The 16,976-nt window shown below is 40.1% G+C and overlaps 1 protein-coding gene across 4 annotated transcripts in view; it reads right to left on the bottom strand.

The window, feature by feature from the left end:
* Positions 1-16,976, bottom strand: part of PHACTR1 (phosphatase and actin regulator 1) — a 326,124-nt gene that overhangs the window by 264,780 nt on the left and 44,368 nt on the right. The window lies entirely within an intron of this gene.

The following is a 16,976-nucleotide window of genomic DNA, read 5'->3' as shown; positions in this document are numbered from 1 at the left end:
CTTCCATGTAAATTAAGTAACTGTGCCTCAACTTCAGATGTTTTCTCCCATTCTGATTTCAGTATTGTAGCTAAACCTGACACACAGTCAATTAAGCACCCTAATAACATTAGCTAAAGCCACTGCATAAGAAATTACTCACAATTTGTTTAAAGTATTTGTACAGCAATTACTCACGAGATTCTGCACTTAGTTGGGATTTCCCATTCATCTTGATCTGATTACAAGAAGTATTTTGTAATCAGAGCAATTTGAAAGTCTTTCACAGAAGTAACAATGTGTAGATGTTAAATCTAATTTGGGAACCTGAAAAGCTAGATTTGTTAACTGTCACATGGACTGGAAATATTGTATACAGGACAGCCATGTTGAGAAAGCAAGGCTTCTACCATGTCCCTCCAAAAATATATGCAATGCAGTTTTGTTGCAAAAATACAATTTTCCTAGCACTAATTCTGATCTCCCACTAATAGGGGTAATTCATTTACTTAGCCTTCAATATTTATCAGCTCCAAAGAATGTTGGAATGTGGATACAAATAAAAGCAAACAACCCTGATCTCCTTTACACCCCCAGATAACACTATTTGTACTTGTAAGTGAAACAAATGCACAGCATTGTAAACTCAATCACTATTTGTGATTCTTAAAACAATCTTGATTGTACGTGATGAGATACCAAAGACACTGGAAGCTCCTGTGACTTGTGCTAAATGTCATACAGACGTAAGACTGCACTTCACAGAGATGTTCAGTACTCCAAGTTATATCAACGTGACTATGAACAATACCAAGGCAGAAACACTATGATAAACACCACAGTAGACTGTAACCAGAGAAATACATATACTAGTGCTTTCTGTAACCATTCAGACTAAGTCCAGAGCAGGAGCATGACAGATGCAGCCATGTGCTTCTGCAACCAAACATGACTATCTGCGCACGGAGGAGAAAGATTAGTTAAGCTATCAATAAACGTGCATCAGTCCTGAAAAACTGCTCGATGAGGAAATCATCTGTATATCTAAGTGCTTCCCTCCAAGAAAACAGATCTGGTATTGTGATTATTTTTCTGAATTCTGAGACAGGTGACCAACACAATTAATTGGCTGTGGGAACGAAGGTAATAAAAGAATACTTTTTAGAGTTGTATTAAGCTGTGTTTTAAAAACAATTGCTCAGTTTAGCAACCCAGTCTGCCCTAGTGTCAAGAAGTATCACACAGCATGACACATACAAAGCCTTTTGTTGTGTTACACTTCAATAATTACAATGTCCATCTTTCACAAATAGGTCAACACTCTCTCCTGTTCTGCCCTCTGTACCTAGAAATACTTTTTCTCTCTTAAACCACATCCATGCTCATCTGAAGACACCTCACAACCAGTCTTTCACGGGTGGAGCACGTGCCCAGGCAGAATCACGGACCAGAGTGCTCACAGCGACATCCAGCTTGGGTCTTGGGAGCCTCCAATGATGGAGCCTGCACAGCGTTTCTTTGCAGCCCAGTCCAGGCATTGACTGTAGCCACAGTTAGAATTATTATCTTTTTTTTTTTTTTTTGGTGGGGAAGGGGCTGAGTAAGCCCTTCCCTGTTCTATTTATGGATTTTGTCTCTTGTCCTGCCTCTGTGACAGGGCAGAGTCCAGTACGGCCTTCTGAGTGACCTCAAGCATGGGAAGGCTTGTAAGCCCCTTACAAGGCTGGACAATGCAAGCAAACTCAAAGGAAGCATGGCCCAGGTGGAGATCTGGTTCAAAACTGCATTCCTGGTTTACACCAACAGATATACCTGCTAATTATGGCCTAATTATGGGTGTGATTTTACACCTGGACAGATACTACACTGGAAGAATTGCTAGTTTTATACAGTATATTAAACTAGTTCAAAATCCTGCCAGGACACCAGCTGAGTTTAGATGTGTATTCTTCAGACTAGACTACACTTGCTACCTGACAGGATATAGTCCATTTTAAGCTAAGATATATTCATGCAGGGAGTTTTAAATGGGGTTAAGTATCACAACTTTTCTGCGTAACCTAAAGAGTACTCTAGCAAAAAGACTGTTCTTTGAGGAAAAAAAAATACACTTCTGCTGTGATCCAAAAGTGAAATATACTTCATGTTATAAAAGCATAATTTCTGTTCTACTATGAATCATTTCTGCACTAGATTCCCCAGCAGATGAACATACTTTTTATCAAGTATAGCTTGTTCTGAACTTTGTTGAAATTGAACAAGTGCACAGATACACAGAATAAGCACAGATAACAGAAGTTAAGCACTTCTTCCCCATTACTGCTAGCAGGGGCAACTCCGTGAGTATCGACAGACAACATTTCAGGCACTTGCTGACATTTCAGCTTATGTTTAAATCCTTCTGTAACAGGCCCAAATGGCACAGTGGTTAAAATACTGTGGCTTGCTCTGCCATGCCAAAATTTCCAAAAGCGTCACTACTTCCCAGCATAGAGAGGACTAAGATCAGTGCCTTGCAAACCCCTTGATGCATTGCCAAGGGAGAGCACAGCCAAAACAGCATTGTGGTGGCTGGAGTGGAGCCCCTCAGACTCAAAGCATCACCAGCTCTGGAGAGTCATGGAAACAAGATCAAGTGTGGCTTGGCTCCGTACATCTCCGAGCTCAGGCTGACAGTGGCCTTGAGACCTCTCCTGTGCTTGCAAGAGCAAGGTAATCAGCAAAAAGGAGTGTATGAACATAGGTGAGAGCTTGCTCCAGGGAGTCTCCAAGAAGGAACTGTTATCTTCACAGACAATATTCAAGCACAGGAGAAAGGATTAGGAAACATCAATTGATTCACAAGAGGTGCAAAATTGATGCTGGACAGATGGCACCAATTAGAAGGTAAAATACAACAGCAAGAGCCATATGCTTCAAAGACCACGGAATGCATGCCACAGTCACTGAACTCATTCCTTTGCTTCACAGACCACTTCAAGATAGGCCTTCTTCTGTAATTAAAATTTGCAGAATTTGAGCGATACAATTTCCAGATACTATTTGTCTTTGTCTTTTGTGGGGTTTAACTGAAAATTATCTATTTTCTTTGTGTTTAGATGAATACTGGAGATTCAACACAGGCCAGGGACATCCTGTTATTTTATTATTTCCAGGGGACTACCCTAAAACTGGGTAAGAAACAAAAGCAAGGTATCTTGCCCATTTGCACCATTTAGCTGCAGCTGGTTCCTGGAAAGTCTCTGGTGCTCAATGGCACCGATCTAGAGCATTTAACATTATATGATTTATTATGTGGACCAAATGCATACCACTGCAATTTAATTTTTTCCCCTCCAGTTTAAAGGAAATCATTTTAAAACCAGCATAAGATACATTTTTAAGTCTTCCCATAGTTCCATTTACAAAATGAACCGTAGCAATACTTATGTAATTAGATTAAACAGTACCGTATTAGATTATATTAGATTAAGTTCAGTATTTGCAAATAATTTCTATGGCATCTGCTACAATGGTATCTAACCATCAGGCAGCTTCCCACCTAGGGTGGTTTTACTCAGGTGGGCAGCCCAGTTCTACCACAGCTGCTCTCTCACTCCCCCCTCCTCAAAGAGGAAGGGGCAGAAAATATGACACAAAGAGCTCGAGGTTTGAGATCAGAATGATTTAATTAAAGGGAATGGAAAAAAAACACAACAGCAAAAAAAACACACACACACAAATCAATCAAACAAACAAACAAAAACAAACAAACAAAAAAACACAACAAGGCCGTACTGAAGCACAGCGAGAAAAGAAAAAAAAAGTTATTCTCTACCTCCCATCAATGCGTGATGTTGAGCCACATCCTGGAAAGCAGGGCCTCAAAACGCGTAGTGGTCATTTGGGAGGACAGCCCCCTCCCCTGGGAAAGCCCCCCTTTTATTGCTGAGTGTGACATCAGGTGTTATGGAGTATCCCTTTGGTTGGTTTAGGTCAGCTGCCTTGGCGATGTCCCCTCCCCATCACTTGCCCATCCCCAGCCTGCTGGCTCTTGGGGGCTTGGAAGGAGTCCTGATGCTGTGCCAGCACTATGCAGCAATGGACACAACACTGGAGTGATACCAGTGCTGTTCCAGCTACGAGTGCAGAGCACAGCACCGTGTGGACTGCTGCAGGGAAAGGTGACTCCATCCCAAACAGACCCAGTACCCCCTCCCCCCTTCTGCTCGATTTTGCCATACTTTCTGCCTATTTAATAAAATATATGCACGTTTGAATTAGTAACACTCTGAGAAATGCATCTGATTCAATTCATTTTATTACCAGAAACATGTAAGGGGCAAAGGAGGTGCAGGTTATCGGAGAATCTGACCAATGGTTTACTTGCTTCTTCTGATCAGACTGTACAGCAGTACTTTGGCATGCAGATGTGGAGGCCCCTTTACTTCACTCAGACTTTGCTTGTACATGCTACCAGATCTCATTTCTGTGAAAGAACTGCTGATGCTCTGCCTGATTGCTGCCTGAAACTTAGGCCAAAGCATTCAGGTCTCAGCACACGGTAACATGGATACAGTAATCACCAGTAATCTCCTTGGTATACAACTTTTCTGCTGCAGTTTCATTTATAAAATGTCAAGTAGTAGAAGTGAGGACAACATAGAAGAAGCTGGTACAATATTTAAGCTTATTTGTTCAAAGCTGTTCTGCAGTTAATAGCAGTGCTTTTTGAATTACAGGCCTCTGTTCCTAGTCAACATTGACTGTCAGAATACTGCAAAGGGAACTTTGAAATGGTGTTGTATTAATCTAAAGCATCTTTAACTGAGTGTTCAAGAACAGACTTGTAAATCTGCATGCTCATATTTTGTGCATTTAAGGTTACTCATGAGTTGAAGGAGAGTTGCAGGATGGGGTAGGATTAAAGCACAAGCCTCCCCACTTAGGTAGATGCCTTACAGAGTAGAGTCTTGCACCACTGCAAATTAACTTTATCACTTCTGGTCATATGGATGGGCAAAAAAAAAAAAAAAACCACAAACCAAGCCGAACATAAAATACACGTTCCCAAAGAAGGGATAAGTAGGGAGACAAGCCTATATGTATATATTTACATATAGATAGATAGATAGATAGATGGATAGATACAATATTCATTAAGGCTCACTTTGGAGGGCTGAAATTGAACCTCAAGCATTGGAACCCAAACATCAGAAAAACATTTATACTTTTTCTCTGTTAGGAATAAAAAAGGATATAAAAATGCCTATTGCATTGGTAAGGAAAAAAAAAAAAGTAGTCTTTGCATACCAAATTGTACTTTCTGAATCTGCTTGCCTGATGACCTTAAGCAGGTGATACCACTAGGCTGAGCTAGGAAAAAGTGTAGAAGATCCCTAGTAAAGATGAACAACAACTAATGCATAAGCTAGTACTTCTTAGTTAACCAGTATTGCTGCAATGTACAGTCAGAGCTAAATGATGTCCCCATTTTCTTATTTTGACTGGAAAATGAGGCAAGCACACCGTAACTGGGCAGAAGTGTGGGGACATGCTCAGAGAACTGTTTCCTCTTTCCCCTCTGTAACATACCAGAGAGAGCAGGGGGCGACACTTTTTCAAGGTTGCTCCATGCTCAGTGCATGCATCTCCAGAGTTTTCTTCAGACCTAACCATGCCTGGCATGGTGCCTACAAGTAAAAGAAACACCACCACACTGGCTCTTTCTGCCAGAAGGTGCATTTCTGCAGGTAGAGGAGCTACATCTCCTCTTGCACTGTGATATATCTAAGGGTGCTTCTGATGCTTGACCTTGAGGACAAGATAATTTTCTCCTTGCTGTTCATCACCTCAGGCATTAACAACAAAACAAATTGTAGTGTAAAATCACCTCCCATTGCCCTATGCAAAGGGACTGTGGCAAATTTGCCATATAATCTTGGATAAGGTATATAGACATATGTAAGTCTTAAAATAAGTACAGCATTTCAAGAAAAACAATATTTTATGAATTTTGCATGAAGTGATTTCAACTGAGATCACCGATCTCAGTGCTTTAGTTTAATCAGGCCTATGCACAACAACAGCAACTACTCACAAAAACGCTATTATGCAACTGACAACCACGCATCTCCATCAACAGCAAAGGTAACACCACTAATATAAAAAAACTGACAGTTCCTCAAATTGTTTGAGAATGGATTTTATAAGGATGCTTACAGCTTTTCTAGTATTAGTGGAAGAATTATTTAACATTTCAACTGGGGTTTAAGGATGCTCACCCATAAAAATTCAAATTTGGATACAAACTGCTGAAATCTCGAACAAGATCTACAGTAACATTAATAAAAGCTATTTACATTATTATTCAGATTAACATTTAATGCATTTACCTAAAATGAAATCATTGATTTCAACACAATGCTTCAAAATTGTAATATTAATAAGCATCTGGAATACCTCTTCTGAAATATTTCTTTCCCCTTCCTTTTCAGTTAATAAAACATAGGAAGTTATCCAAGTTACCCAAAATTTTCCTGAGGGGACAGCAGACTGCTGTGGAAGAACACTAGCCATACCACACAAAAGATCACTAGGCAAGTGAATTTTCACAGCAGCCAGAGATGGAAGTCATTTTAGGCAATGGCTCACTGGTCAGAGCCCTTGACTGTAGAGGAGGAAATCCATCTGCAAAGTCATCTTCTTCCCAATTTAAAGTAGAGACCTGAACCATGTTTCCTGATCACTACTGACTTCATCTATATTGATTCTGAGAGAAACATCTCTCTCTTTCTCCATCAAAACCATTCCAGTGTACGTTACGTTTCTTAATAATTTCTTAATTGAGGATAGGTTGGGGAAGAAGCTCTGCAGCTCTCCTTAGGCCAGTCTTTCTCTCTTTGAACACAGAAGAGCCAGCTTCAATCTTTAATGAACAGTCTGCTACACCAAGTGGAAAGCTTCAGCAACCACAGCGAATGAGGAACACTCCCAAAAGAGTTACTCAGTCAGCAGCCTGGAGCTTAAAGCACTGAACAATGAAAAAGGGATCTGAAAACAAGTCTTCATCTCACTGGACAAGTGCCCTGGTATTCATATTGAGCCCAGTGGGATTATTCCTTTTACGGAGGCAGCAGAGGAGAAATACCATAAATCAGGATATCAAAGAAGACCATTTAATTATGAAGCCCCAGCCCTTTCTTCAGAATTTCCTTCTGGCTTGCTTAGGTTGACTTCAGACAAGTTTATGGCTCTGGGTGAACCCTTTTCTTGGTGCCTCAGCTATACAAGGAGTCCATAGATCAATATTCAGTTATTAGGACTCTTGTTCAAGGCAGACTGTTTGAAAAGTTCCTCTGAAAAGTTATCAACACAGAGCCCTAATACACATGCAGTACTGAATTAATTACATTAATATGTATTTTTTGTCATGTACTTCTAGAAGCTTTGCCAACACATTGTTGAAACCTCTGAAACTCTGCTTTTTTATACTGAGGGCCCCAATGTTGTTATCAGGGAGAATGTTTTAATTCTTGGCAGACCTGAACTAGGTGCTATTTGTTTCAGTCTGAATTAAAATCTCTACTAAAAGGTTATCATTGAACATGAAATTTGTGAACTATTTCAGAAGTTGAGCCAGTTGTCCCTTCTCCTACCCTATGCTCCAAAGCAGTAGCAAGAAATTCAGGATTATTGCTGATATAGGTTATGTATATGCTAGTAATATATTTCTTAAAGAACTTCTTAGTATGTCAAATGACACTTTGAAAGACTACACGAAGTTCTGTGACACAGCAATTTGCCTAAGAGGCCACTCCAAATATATCTTGAAGCCTCCCTCTCTCAACAAAAAAGAATTACTTAAACCAACTAACTTCATAGTATTCAGCACTCCCATTTTCTCGTTTGTTTTATGAGGAGCCAGTGCTTGCCTCATTTGGTCCCTACATTCTTGCAAAATGCACGGACGGTAATGACACCAGGAATACACAGCCCCTCCTGGGTAGCCCCTGCCCCATCAGCTTGTGAAAGCACAGCCTGGTAAACAGCCATCTTACCCACCCTGTTCATACAGAAAGTCAGCTTAGAGGGAAGGGGAAAAAAAAAAAAAACACAAACCCTTCAAGACAAGAAAAAAAGACTTAGTAACTGACACAGTAATAGGAATAAATGAGGACAACTGCCAGCAATAGAAAGAGCCTGTCAAAAGACTGCAGTTAAGCTTTACAGTAGTTTTTACAGTACCTGAAGGCTCACTATGCCATTAAGTCTCTGTAGAAGCTGAGAGGTGCCAGGGCAGGAACTGCAGAGCTTGAAGCTCTCTTTTTTCCTCTTCCCTAAATAACATAGGGGGATGAGCCCAAAGCAACAGGCCCACCTGGTGCACCTTCAGGACAAATACAACTAGGACAGACGGCATTCAGAGACCTACCTATGCAGGTGCAGTTTGAGAGAAAAAGGCTTTTCTCAGTCCTCCTAAAAAGCTGAATGATCAGTCCTTTGGCCTCTCTCTTTGCTTGAACAACTCTAGCCTTTTCATCTCTTTGATCCCAACACCTGTACCATCTGCTTGGTGCTTGGTGTTACACAGAATGAAGAAAGTAAGAGATGGTTTCACTGTATAAAAAATGAAGAAGGGAAATATTTACTTTTTAAAAGTTATCATATCTTTATGAAAATTTGAAAAGAAAGTTCATTCAGGAGAAGGAAAGGCTGTGCTAACAGCTTGGGGTTGATTTTTTTTTTTTTTTTACTTCCACTTCAAAGCACTTTTGAAATTCAAATACCAATTCAGAATGGCATAAGTTACAAATTTTCACAAGTCAAGGTTCATTTTCAGAGATGTACCCTATCAAATTTATATGTAATTAACCAGTATTTTTTTCATATGTGAGTGAGAAATAAATTAAAATTTGGCATGATATTATAACTTTGTGGGGGAAAAAACTGACAGTATTTGAGATCCCAGCTTTCCCCTAATCAAAGCTGTGCGTTACACCACCTTTAAATCTAGACACAGACAATCATGTATTTGGCATTTTTAATGTCATGCACATAATGTTTTCACTTCTCCCATATTATGTCAGACATGCAGAGAATCCTTCAGTCTCCTACGAGATTCAGGGTGGTACTCCTCCAATATTTTGGCACAAACGATCATTTACCTATCAATAATTCTCATCTGGTAGATGATTCCTTCCACACATGTAGCAGACCACAAGGTAGTAAAGGACTGGTCCCAAGAGAAATATATTGGCATCCAAATGTGGTTTGTTTGTTTCTTAAAGAAAGCACTACAAGGGGACCCTTGGGGCAGTTCTTGAGGTCTTCTGCAAAGGTAGCACAGGTATGTCATAGCATCCAGAGAAAACTGCCCAAACAATGGACAAGGGGTGCATGGAAATTCCTTCTCAATTACTCATCTTTATGTAACACCCATCTAAGAACACTAATAAAGATGTGGGGACCACCAGTATTTATAAAGTGATTGTGGAGCCATGTGGAGAGATCCTGAGTGATAATTCCTCTTTGCAACAGGGCTCCCAAGTATAAACCCGTCTTCTTTGGGCAATTTCTGTGTACCAAAACACAATGTACTTATGAAGAAAAAATAAAGGGGGTGGGGTGGGGAAGAGAAATGTCCCTATCACAGCAAACAGAAACAACAGCAATGCTAGGAAATATGCTGCTAGAGGGCAGCACATACACATACTCCTAAAGCCAGATAGAAAATAACGTGGAAAACATGAAACCTAGTTATTAAAAATCTATCAAGCTTTATTTAGTTTTAATCACCTTTGCTAGAGGCGATATAAATATTAATATAAAACGTTTCTTCATGATATGGCATATATTGCTGGATTGTACTAAGACCATAATATGGTGGATCTGGTATGAGAATCCAAGATGAGCAGACAAGCACTGAAAGGAAAACAGATTATAGCAACCAGCTCTCAGAACACGATATTATGAAGACCAAGAAATTTTCATCTCAGGTAGCAAAAATATTAACACTCAGTAGTGGAACAGAAGTAGTGGAATAGAAGACAAAAATAAGCCCACCATGAAATAAACCAAAGAGATATTTTGCCAAGAAGTATCTAACTTCTTTTTCACTTTACAAAATACTTTGTTTTTTTCCTAATTTCCTTAAATTTCTCAAACATCAGAGCAAGCAACTTTCAGCATAGCAACTGAGAGCTGCTTTGTGATGTGATTTGAAATATGATTTTTTTCCCATACTCCCTTGCTGAAACTTATCATAAAATCAGGAAAATCTTACTTATATTATAAATTGTTATTGCATTTAAAAGACTACTAGACTATTACTTAAGAATCACCAGTGAGACAGAGTTCTGCACACATTCTTGCAGACAAAACATCACTTATGTCACTGATCATGAAAAATGGGTGAAAGAGTTCATGAATACCATCAAAGTGTTCTGATTTCTGTTTTCAAGATGATTTTGTACTTGTTCAGTTCTGGATTTAACCTTGTTTCCTGAAATCATTTTTGATTTATAAAGACAGTTCTACATTTTTTTAATTATTATTATTATTTTATTTTATTTTTTTAGTATAGAACCAACTCTGCTGGGAAGCAAATCTTACATTTCCAGAAAATCTAGGTTATTCTAGCCAATAATCGATCCTCAGCATTTTATACAATAACACTGTTCACTTATTTACTTGAAATAAGTAGAACTACCAGTATAGCCCTGTTGTTAGTTGGTTTGTTTTAGACAAGTTCCAGAATAAACAATGAAACTAAAATATCAAATTGCAGTTTCTGAAATCATTTTGTATCTCTAATTACTTGTGCGATTAGCATGAATAATTAGAACAAGATGGACAGTTAGGACTTCCAGAATGACTACAGATCTCTGAAAGAAAAGGTAAAGGACATGGGAGCCAAGGCAATGATACTGAGCCTGCAGGTGAAGGGGGGAGAGCTGGACACAAGTGGATGCACATTGTGAGTTAATAACCAGCTCTGCAGCTAGTGCTACAAGTACTGCTTTGGCTTTTCTGGCCAAGGACTCGCCTTTCAGGGAAAAAAACTAAAAGATGGAATCCATTTGTAAAAGTAACATAAGAGCAGCTTTGCCAAAAGCCTTGCCAACCTGGTAGGTACATTTGGGAACACTGAAAACAGCTTGCAGTTAAGTGAGAGAACAGAGATAAAGGGAAGCTAAGTTCCTAAGAGCTCTCAGGAAGGATAAAAGAGCTTAAAAGGGGACCACCTCACACACTGGTACACAAACACACACAGCCTGGGAAACAAATAGGAGCAAGCAGAGCAAATGCATAACTGTGGCTTTGTTGGAGTACCTTTGACACCACAGTTCACAGGGCCACAGCTCTACAAAGGATGGATAAAGACAAATAAATAAACCAAATAAATCCAATCTCCTGCAGTCCTGTTGCATATGTGAAGAGAAAACCTATTTTAAAATATCAAAATGAGTAACTTGGAAAGAACTGTGGCTTTGCAATATATTCAACTTTGCACTGAGGTATCTTGATACTCTCTTAATCTTCAGATTTTTGCAGTCAAATATTTATTTTTCCAGTATTTCCCCATATCTGATTCAACTTAGCAGTCAAGAAAAGCTCATCCCTAAGCTTCATTTCACGCTGAGCAGTTATATTTTTACTATGACTCACCAGATTTTCACTTTCAGGAAAGCAGGCTAACATTCATGAATTTGCAAAGGCATGTTGTACCCAACTTCTGATTAGGACTAAGCAGATGTTACTTCTGTGTCCATTAAACTGCCTTTTTTTTTTTTTTTAAAAAAAAAAAAAAAAGCTTTATCAATTTTAATTAACGTACACTTGGCTTTGGAATCAAAATGCCACAATATAAAATGCATCAAAATTTTGATACAAGTGATATTGGTAATGGAACACAAACACAATCTAATGCTATGTGAAAAAAGTTGTGGTTTTTTTTTGCCCTGACATTTTGCCCTGAAGGGGTCCAAGCAAAGCAAGTCTCTGATCAGGGTACTCACTGCTGATTGTACTGTCTATTCTTCCTGGAAAATACAATTCTCAGTACAAGCGGTGAATTAGAGTTTAGGCATAGCGAAGGTAGAGAAATGATTTGGGAAACGAATCCTTTCTTAATCCTCTACTAAGAGAAAGCAGGCATCTGAAAGTTTTGTTATGTCAGTCAGGGAGGAAGCACAGTATTACACTATACAGGTAATTCACACCCTTTTTTCTCAAGCCCATAGTGGCAGTTGCATTGAAATTTTTCTACAACTGGAAATTAACAACTCAGTAGGCTTTCCTGGCAGGTAAGTACACGAGTGGTGAGATGCCACCTGACTTTGAGAATCCTTTGCTCATCTGAACAGAACTGCATGTACCATTTTCTTATTGCAAAGGAATACTGAGTAGACTAAGAGAAAGGATCACTCTGAATGAGCACAGGAGATAATTTCAAAGCATTAGGAAATGCTTAACTTTTAAAGATTTGCTTTTTAGGGGCATGGGGAAGGGAAGAGTATAAGAAAGGGGAAAAGGAATTTGCTTACATTTCAAGCTTAAAAATTACTGATTCAATTAAATATCTAAATTTGGAGATTCTGAAACATACTGTACAGACATATGCGCTGTCAGCTGCAAACTACTCCTACGGCACTAAGAGTTGAATGCAGTGCCATATGTTATGCCAAGATTACTGATTTTCATTAGATGTGAAAGAAGATTACCAATTTTAATCTTCATTTTCAATCATTATTTTATTTGGCAGTATAAACGCAATGATGACAGGTGGTATCTTGATTCGACCTCTGAGCACCTGCTGCAGGTATAGAATCATAGAATAGCCTGGGTTGAAAAGGACCTTAAAGATAATCTAGTTTCAACCCCCCTACTCTGGGCAGGGTTGCCAACCACTAGAGCAGGCTACCCAGTCACATCCAGCCTGGCCTTGAATGTCTCTAGGGATGGGGCATCCACAACCTGTCTGGGCAACCTGTTCCAGTGCCTCACCACCCTCTGAGTGAAGAACTTCCTCCTAATATCTAACCTAAATCTCCCCATCTTAGTTTAAAACCATTCCCTCTTGTTCTATCACTATCATCACTACCAACACATGTAAACAGGTGTTCCCCCTCCTGTTTATATGCTCCCTTCAAGTACTGGAAGGCCACAATGAGGTCTTCCCAGAGCCTTCTCTTCTCCAAGCTAAACAAGCCCAGTTCCCTCAACCTTTTTGCACAGGAGGGGTGCCCTCCGATCATTTTAGTGGCCCTCCTCTGGACCTGTTCCAAGAGCTCCACATCCTTCTTGTGTTGGGGGCCCCAGGCCTGCACACAGTATTCCAGGTGGGGTCTCACAAGAGCAGAGTAGAGGGGGACAATCACCTCCCTCTCCTTGCTGGCCACCCCTTTTTAAGGCAGCCCAGGTCATAGTTGGCCTTCTGGGCTGCAAGCACACACTGCTGGCTCATGTCCAGATTCATGCAGGGCTGCTCTCAAGTTGTTCTTCTCCCAGTCTATATAAATACCTGGGATTGCCACAGACCAAGTGCAACACCTTGCACTTGGCCTTGTTGAACCTTATTAGGTTCTCATGGGCCCACTTCTCCAGCCCATCCAAGTCCCTCTAGGTGGCATCCCTTCCCTCTATTGTATCGACCGCATAGTTTGGTGTCATCTGCAAACCTGCTGAGGGTGCACTCGATTCCATCATCAATGTCATTGATAGAGATATTGAAGAGCACCAGTTCCAAGACCGACTCCTGAGGGACACCACTTGTGAACAGCCTCCACCCAGGTACATTCCCTCTCCATTTCTCTCTTTCAAGTTTAAAGGGAAAAAATTAGAAACCTTGAGACTGAGCAGGCCCTAAGGATTTTAACTGGGCAAGAATAACAACCTCATCAATCACACTGGTTTCCTACAGGAAAGCTATGGAGGATAGCAACCCACACCTTATGGCTTTTAAAGAAAGAGATCAGTCTTTATATTAAAGCTGGAACTGTGTTAGTGCAGAACTTTTCCTGTACAGAAAAACAGGGCAATCCTATGAAAGAGATGGCATTCCCATCCATCCCTTCATACCTTCTGACTCTAGCAACAGGGTGAGAGAAGAATGGGAAAAATTTGAACATTGATTGCCTTCCTTTTATGCACACAGGGATGGGTAAATAGACTAGGAAGAACATGAAGACAAAAGTGCAGTGTCCCAGTTCCGTGTCCATGCTGACTATCTACAGTATCACTCTGTGTACTGGCCCCATGAAACTTGCCAAAACCAATTTAATCCCATCCTTGAAGAAATGGCAGAGGGTGTGAAACAATGGTCAGAGGAGTTTACTCTGCTCCTGATGCTGCACAGTGGGTGCTGTCCTTGGTTGGAGAAGTGTGAGAAGTTGCAATTCCACTTAATTTTCAGATACCAGGCTAGTGTCATAGTTTTTGCTTTATTACCTAAGGAAGATTGAATTCTTCAAACTGTTAATATAAGGAACAAAAATGATTACAGCAGGTGGAGCATTCATAATGACTTATTTTGCGCTTCAGCAAGTAACTTCCAGTTTAAAAACAAACAAACACACAAGAGGAGAACCTAAGATCACACTAAAAGGATTACCTTCCCAAAACCAGCCACCTGTGTAGAGACTGAAAAGCAATAGTGGTTCAACAGAATGGTTCAAGGGAAGCATTACAAAGAAGTAGTGTTCCAGGAAGAAATAAATGTGAAATGCAGCTGTGAAAATGAAGAAGAGTTTTCCTGGGAGACAGAGGGGGATGGCCATTTTTTGGTGACACTGAGTTGTACAAGCAAAGAGGAGCTAGGTCTCCAGGGACAGCTGTACATCAAACTTCACTAACAGTACAGCTCTCCCCGCAGCAAAATGCTAATCTATCCATTATTGACCATGAGTACTTGCATGAATCCTTTATCTACTTCCACACCTGTGAGCATCTCACTATTTTTTAGGTAAGAGAAAGGCCCCCAAAGCTTTTAGTTTCCATTAGAGACAATGGCTCCCAGGAGCACAGAAAACAGCAGTGAATGACACTGTATGTATGTAGCACAGGTCACCAAATGCCAAGGACTGGCAATGGTCACATAGACACTGGCTCTGATAAAGCTACTCCCTACCCCTACTTCAGTAACCAACCTGTTCTCCCCGTTTTCTCCATCTTTGATGTTTAAAGTAACTTCAAGCAATGAAACATATGTAATTACATTTCAGTTTGTCACCAGCCCAGAATAATTCACATAGTCTTCTCATGCTACCAGATTAATGGCTTTCACTTTCCCATCTCTTCGCACTTAAACGAGGTGAACAGTTTCTGTAGTTGGATGATCTGCCTCCTTAGTATCATTTTCTTTCATTTTATGCAAGATTTAATACATTCTCCATTTACCATTTCTTACGAAGTGTTATTTCAATTCACACAAAATAGTCTGCATTTTAGAATGCCAAGACAGCAGCAAACGATCACATTTTCCTTATGGAAAATTACTCATGTAGCACCTGCTAGTGACACTGAATGCAACAGAACACACATCTACAGGCTTTTTATTTCTTGATTTTCTTTCCAGCTCCTCAAGGTGCCTCAGCTAATCATATTCTGACAGAGCAGCACCAAGTTATGAAATATAACTGTATATCTCAGTCTACCTTTTGAATCAAAATTCACTTTGTAATATGGCAGAAGCATAACTGCTGTAAACTGGACTCGCTATCAGGGCCCAGTTTATAGTATACAAAGGATACTGTTAGCCAATAGCTGGCAGTGCAAGGTCAAATACAGAGATCACTGGGCCGTGAAGAGGCATTTATTCCATTTGCTTAACACCACGCTGAGCTTCTAGTACCTACTGGAAAGTGGCATCCCCTTTTCAGTACAGCTTGTGCTAGCTCTACCACTGTGCAACTTAATTAGAGAGTAATTTTGCATGAAATACATGAAATAGCTCTTGAGGCTCAGGCAGGACAGGAGCACAGGTAGGTCAGTAGTTCCTGTTGCATTTGCAACGCCAATGATGGCACAGCTATAACCAACCCCAAAATAACACTGCTTGAGCAGCACTAAGCTTTCTAGTGGGAACTGAATTATTCTGCACTCTTATTTTACTTGTCATCATGTGACGCAGGGCAAATATTTCTATTCAGCATGTCTCTGGCTGTTAGATCATTAAGGTGCCTGCACGTTTGACATCTCAGAGATATATCATTTCTAAGAAAGGTGCTATTTTACACAAATATGTATGTAAGACATGCACATGTGTGTACATAAGTAGGCAAAATGCAACCCAAGACATACATGGCCAATGTATCTGAGCTCCTCCTGTTCTCTCAGTGCAGTGAGGTAAAACTCAAAACCCGAACAGCCAAGAGCAAAGAGACAGGAGGTTGTTTGCTGTTTTAAAAACAATAATCTAGCTGGATTATTTTGTTGAGTTCTCTATTTCAAGGTTGTGAGAAGAGACTAACAGCTTGTTCAGTGGCCTGGAAATGCTATATGGAGTCCTTGACTTCTGGGAGTCTAATTCACACAAAGGCCACTTTGGTGGTGGTGACAAAAAGGCATTACTTCACAACCACTCATCAGTAACCTGTGCAAAAGGAGCTGATGTCCAAAGCCTACCTACAAGCACAAGGGATGGCTGCATCGCGAAGTCCATATTGATCACACAGGAGATGCCACACACTGCACTAGCTAAGGAATGAAACAACCCTACAGGCAACTCCTTCAGGTTGGAACTGGGGCACCCCAGCAAGGAATTACCCTGCCACTTCCCTGGTCTGCTGCACAAGAGTCTCATTTTCTAGGACTGCATTTGAATAACCATTCTGATTTTGTTTTGCTTTAAATAAAGCACACACTGTATACTACTTCCTGATTTCCTCCAGGCATGAAAGCAGTCCAGCAGAATCACAGAATCATTAAGGTTGGATAGTAACAGATGAAGCAATTTTAAGTATTTTTAAATCTTCTGGGCAGAAAGACTGGAATATTCATTTGAAGTAACAATTATA

Source organism: Anas platyrhynchos, chromosome 2, assembly GCF_047663525.1.
Source record: "Anas platyrhynchos isolate ZD024472 breed Pekin duck chromosome 2, IASCAAS_PekinDuck_T2T, whole genome shotgun sequence".
Lineage (NCBI taxonomy): Eukaryota > Metazoa > Chordata > Aves > Anseriformes > Anatidae > Anas > Anas platyrhynchos.
This window is presented reverse-complemented; position numbering and strand designations above follow the sequence as displayed.